The following is a 6,470-nucleotide window of genomic DNA, read 5'->3' on the forward strand; positions in this document are numbered from 1 at the left end:
TTTATCTCCATTTCATTCTCAATAACAGTGTCGATGAGGTAGATATTATGATTATCTCTGTTTTATAGATAATAAAACTGAAGTTGAGGAAAGTTAGGGAATTTGGCTCTGGTGCTTTGGCCAGGAGGTGCTGAAATCAGGACCCAAGACTATGCACTTTCTGTCAGTTTCAGCTGCCTCTTATTTCCATTTCCTCTCAAGCTCCTGTCAACTGAAGGGAAAAAAAAATCAAGCTTTTAAAGCATTAAAGTCACTTTTATTCAGAAATCTTCTAGATTGAGGCTTAAAGCCGAGGAGCAGCCCTTTAGAGAGGTCCTGTCAGGCTGCTCCAGCACAGTGTTTCAGCCCATTGCTTATACACAGGTGGTGCAGGTTAAGTAGCTGCAAAATCACATCAAAGTTTGGGTTCAAGATTACATCAGCTCCAGATTACAGAAGTGTAACCACTGACCGTGGGTAATTCCACCACCCAGACATATGGTGATGGACGTTTCCTGATCATTTGAGGTCTTCTATAGCACAACGTGAAGTGACTGTGGAACAAACCATAATCTTCTATTATTGCTTGTTTGGGGGACGTTATGTGTAGGAAACAGCAAGGACTATGATCATTTATCTTTTAAGGAATGTAGTGACTCAGGCAAGAGATATGGGGGTGTCCTGTGCTGTATCCTATTTTGTCTTCAGTGCATCTTTCCAGAGAGTTGCATGTTGTCACAGTCAGGGGCTTCGTGAAATTACGCTGGCAGGCAGAGTTGAGGGAACATGGCTTCTTACCTTTGCTGCTTTGGCTCACACTCCTGTTAACCTCCAGTGACCACAAGGAAGAGAAAGCTTTAGATGTAATTAAATCCAACATGTATTTCTCACTGCATTTATGTAATCAAAATAGTTAGCAAGACTCCAATAAAGACTTGAGGTGCCGACATTATACTCTGGATTTTTGAGATGCTGAGATAGTTTAGCTGTGGATTTGCCATGATCAAAACACAGAAGGAAGCATGTGAAGGGGTGTGTGATTCCCAAGTCGATGGGGTTGAATTTGCTTTGCAGTTTTGCCACACTTCCTTGGCGTGACTTCTGCAGCTGCAGTAACTATTCCCACTGGCTGCAATTTTGTTCTCATGATGCAACCCTCCGTTTTTCACCCCAGGGGCCCAGAAGCCACCTTTCGAAGCTCCAGGGGCAGCAGGAAGCCACCCTGCCTAATAGGAACAGTATTGGCATTGGACCAGCTGGCTTCCAATCCTGTATCTGTGTGACCTCAGACAAGCTCTTCAACTTTGAATTTCATTTGCAAAGTAGATGGCATCTATTTCAGAGGCTTATTCGGAAGGTTAACTATGAAGTGTATTAAGAGCCCAACCTGTAGGATATGAAGTGTTCTGCCTCTGCAACTGCCCCTAGCTGAAAGTCAGCTGCCTCTGACCCGTGGGAGGAAAGGAAAGAGGTCTGAGAGCTAGGAGTGGGGCAGGGTGGTGGGGAGAGTGCAGGGAGGGAAACAGGCAGGGGTGAGAGGGAAAGGAAAGGAGAGACACAACCTGTCTCCCCAACCATTTGTGTTTTTCTCTCCTTCCAGAAAGATTGGAGACCTAGCTTTCCCTTTGCTGGAAAGCAAACCTGGCGGCAGGAGCTGCAGGGGAACTGGGTTGGGGGCTGTGGCTCAGGAGCAGCAGGACAGAGAGGGCTGAAGAGGACGGAGCCGGGCTGGTTCAAGGCAGCGGGAGAGAAAGGGTTTGTGTGTAGCTTTTGGTCTCTCCCAGCCACCCCTGACAAGGAATGACTCAATTTTTGCCCTGAACTCACTTCCCCTTCTGGTCAGCCTATGGCCTTGTTTCTGGAGACCCAAACTCACCTTATCTGTAACGGGATGGAAGAAGTCCTGTTAGCTCCCCAAGGCACAAGGGTGCACAGGACAAACAGGCAGTTTGAGGATCAGTGAGAAAACCCCTGGGCCCTGAGGAAGTGCACAGGGGTCGCTGTCACTGCTCATTGCAAATATGATGGCAACATACTTAATAATAGCTATTATGACAACCTGGAAGGCAAATATGCACTTTCCTTAATCTCCCAAAGTATTTTCATTTGTGTATTTATTCACTTATTCAACAAACACAGTTGAGCCCCTGCTGTGTGCTGGCCTCATGCTAGATGCTGGGCCTGCTCCACTGGGAGGTGTTAGAAGGGAGGGAGCCATTACGGCTGTGAGTCCTAGTGTCAGACTCTCTGTTGAGGGTTGGAGTTTAATGTACAGGGTGATGACTAGCGGGAGTGCCTTGATCAACCCCACAGGAGAAGGAAGCAGGACTGGACGGGGAGAAGTTGAGCTGCAGTGCAGACCCAGCAAAGGCCTCAGCCCACCCCACCAGGAGCTACGAAACTAGAATGGCCCTTCAGGGTTGACCCGACTTGCAATGGGATGGCCGGGCCGTTATGTTAGGGAAGCATGGGCCTCAGAGAGCCAGAGTGACACCATTTTAAAATCAACTCTGTCGGCTGGGCGTGGTGGCTCATGCCTGTAATTCCAGCACTTTGGGAGGCTGAGGCAGGTGGATTACCTGAGGTCAGGAGTTCGAGACCAGCCTGGCCAACATGGTGAATCCCTGTCTCTACTAAAAATACACACACAAAAAATTAGCCAGGGGTGGTGGCATGCACCTGTACTACCAGCTGCTCAGGAGGCTGAGGCAGGAGAATCGCTTGAACCTGGGAGGCAGAGGTAGCAAAGAGCCAAGATGGCGCCATTGCACTCCAGCCTGGGCAACAAGAGCGAATCACTGTCTCAAAATAAAAAATAAAAAAATCTGTCTTAAAACTAGCCTAGCAAGACACTTTCCTTGCCAGTCATGACCCATCCTAAGATGTTTAAAGCTAAGAAAACAGCTTGATAATGCCTTCGAGGACAAATTCCTACAACAGAAAGTCCAGACGTCCCATAACAATATACGCTTTCAAGATAATGATAGTTATACTTGAATGTATTAATACACTAAAATGTTAAGGATAGTTTTATTTAAATCAATAAAATAATAAAATTTCTCAGGCTATCAACCCACCTGGACGTAGGCACAACTTAGCTTAGTGTTGACATAGGGAAGGTCCCACATAAGAAAAACACATAAGGCACAGCTTAGCTTAGTGTTGACATAGGGAAGGCCCCACATAAGAAAAACTTAAAGACATTCCTCTGCTTGCTTTCTGAGGACACCCTACCCTGTAATGGAGTCACTTCAATAAACTCGCTTCTTTCACTCCACCCCCTACTTGCCTTGAATTTCTTCCTGCACAAAATCCAGGACCCCTTTTTCCAGTAACAATTATACCCGACGTTGATCAACTGATGGACGAGCTGCCCTGGGACAGAGATACCTTGAGGCCAGGCAGCTCTGGGTTGCTGCGGCAATCCTTGAAGGGGCTCTGTGCTGCAAAGTTGTCTTCTGACAACACTCCCAGCAAGTGGCACAAGATCCTCACTCGAAGGAGGATCTGGGTAGCATATTGATCTGTCCACCACACTGGCTCTGTGGAATCTGACTCCACAACTCACGGTGTGACCTTGGGCAAGAGGCTCAACATCTCTGATGAGTTTGCCCAACTGACAAATGGGGGTAATACCACTTCCTAGAGCCATCAGCAGGATGGAGTGAGTGAATTCTCACAATAGTGAAACCCACAGAAAGAACTCGGTGTGTGTTGTCTTGTACACTTCCAGGCAACTATAATCCAGTATGATGAGCACGTACAAGCAGGGGTTGAGGGGGGCCCTTAGGAAGGGCACCTCACCCCATCCTGGAAAGGCTTCTCAAAAGGAAGGGGTATCCAAGCTGGGGCCTGTGGATGAGTAGGTGATGCCCAGGCAGAGGAAGTACAGAAGGGTGGGAGAAGAAGAGGGTTTCAGGCAATGGTAATTACAGATGCAAGACCCTAAAGGTGAAAGAAACTCAGAAGCGACAGTGTGGCTGGAGTGGGAGACCTGGGGCTGGCAGGGAGGGGGCAGTGGCGGGTGCCTCAATCATGAACTGACCTTGGCAAACAGAAGCCTTTACAAAGCAGGCGCGTTCTGCTGCAAGCATAAAATAATAATCTGTTGTTATCATAATAATAATGATAATAACCTGTTTGCTCTTCTGATTGGTCGGGACTGGAGCCAGCCCTCCTAGATAGCCTGGGCTTTAGAGCGATGGATGCTAGTTGGCAGGGAGTTATCAGGAGACCTTGACCTCCAAGGCCAGGGAGCGGTGGGGCAGTAGCCTCCTCCTCTTAAGGCCCTGCTGAGGCGCTATGCCATGAGGTCATCCCGGACACCTGGGCAAGTCGTCCTGCTTAGCTGGGAATTTGGAGCCATACTCAGCTGACACAGGAGGCAGGGAGAAAGCATTTAGGGCTTTCCTTTCTGCCTGTTCTCAGCCCCAGGAAGCAACCTGAGCACTATACTGGGAGTCAGCAAGGCAATCAGCTGCGTGTGACCTCGAACCAGTCACCCACCTAGCTGAATCTGGGCGTCTTCTGCAAAACAGCGCGGTTGAAGTAGATGGTACATTCGTCCCTCCCTGCTCTGGCATGCTGAGTCTGAGGTGTTTTCTCCTGTCCTGCCTCTAAGAAAATCACCTCTTGTTTTTTTTGGATCATTGTCTTTCATTTCATGAGGGCCATTTCCTATTGGGCTCCCTCTTGACTTCTTAAGCAGCTCCCAAGGCCACTCTGACAATATCAGGCCTGCCGCCTCCTCTCACGCTGCCCCCCACAAAGGAAACAAAAACAATGGGAATCGCTTCTGCCCCACCTCGGATAGGTATCTGAGTTGTTTTGCTGGCCCTGCAGCTGTTTTTCCCAACCCCACCATCCGCTCTGCCCTGGGCTCCCTCCTGACCAAGGTTCCCAGTGGCAGAACAGTCAGGATTGGCCAGGAGAGGCCACTCCCGGCCTTCACCCCAGCCTCCCCACTCTGCACTTTAAATTCTGCTTCTCTCTCAAAGCAAGGGCCCCGCCTGAATGAAACCTTCCCTGATCTCAGCAGCTGGAATGAATCAGCCTCTGGACAGGGGAGCACGATGTGTGTCCCGATATTCAGCCCCTGTCTTATTCTGCTGCGTATGAGAATTACCTGTTCACAGATATGGTTTCCCCTACTGGCCCCAGCCTGATGTTTGCATATAGTGGGTGCTTCATGTTTGGCTGGGGGAGGGAAGGAGGGAAAGAAGAAGGCAAGAAAGGAAACAGTACGAATCTCTATAGGAGGCTTGGTACATCTAGGGCAACATTAGTCTCTGTTCATTGTTTTATGTCCAACATAAAAATCTGTAGGGAGTGTGTGGGCTCTGGGTACTTCCATTGGATAGCTCTGCTCAGGAACAAGGAAGTAGGCTGTGAGGGAGGTCTCCCTGGGTCACTGCTGACAGCCCTGGGAAAGCTGCTCCAACGGCCCTGCTGCTGCACTCAGGTACCCTTTGCCCGGAGCAGAGTGTTCAGAAAGTGTATGTGGGTGGGAAGGGTGGGACCCTCAGCTATAGTTCTGGGGGCTGTCCACAGGCTGCCCTAGGTGTGGTCCGGATGTGGATGGCACTTGTCCCATGTGTTGCCTGGACTGACTGAGAAGCAGCAGGATGCCCAGGAGGAGCAGAGGGACAGGGAGCTGGGTTGGGGAGCGTGGAGCTGGGGATGGGGCCATCCCGCAGGCCTCATGGGCCGTGTGAAGACTTGGCTCTTGCTCAGAGTGGGATGAGGCACTGCTGCACGATTTTGAACAGAGGAGGGCAGGGCCCTAAAGGGAGAGATGCTCATTAGTTCATCTCACAGATGAGGACACTGAAGCAAAGTGACGAACTCGCCTAAGCCCCAGCCCCACCGCATCTAAGGTGTGACTCCCTCACAGCCCCCTGCTCATGACCAGCCCTGTCTGTACTTACTTCTCCATCAGTTTGCTCACTTGTTTGCAGGTTCACTCCCCCAACTCGAATGTCAGCTCTGTGAGGGCAGGGACAGGTTTGTTCGCTGCTGAATCCTCATGCCTTCAACGATGCCTGGCATGGAGCAGGGGCTCTGTGTCCATCTGCTGAAGAGTGAATGAGATCTTGTGATGTCTTAGTCATGTGTGCTGCTGTAATAGAATACCACAGACAAAGTAATTTATAAAGAACAAAGTTATCTTCTCACAGTTCTGGAGGCTGGGAATTCCAAGGTCAAGGCACCGGCAGGTTCAGTGTCTGCTGAGGGCTGCTCTCTGCTTCCAAGATGGCGCCTTGTTGCTGCATCCTCCAGAGGAAAGGAAGGCTGTCTCCTCACATGGACAAAGGCAGAAGGGCAAGAGGGGTGAACTCTCTGTCAAGCTCCTTTATAAGGGCCCTAATCCCATTCATGAGGGAGGAGCCCTCATGGCCCCATCACATTTTAAAAGACCCAACTCTTAATACCATCCCATTAGCAACACCTGAATTTTGGAGGGGACACATTCAAACCATAGTACTGATATG

This window comes from Gorilla gorilla, chromosome 1 (genome assembly GCF_029281585.2).
Source record: "Gorilla gorilla gorilla isolate KB3781 chromosome 1, NHGRI_mGorGor1-v2.1_pri, whole genome shotgun sequence".
Taxonomy (NCBI): Eukaryota; Metazoa; Chordata; class Mammalia; order Primates; family Hominidae; genus Gorilla; species Gorilla gorilla.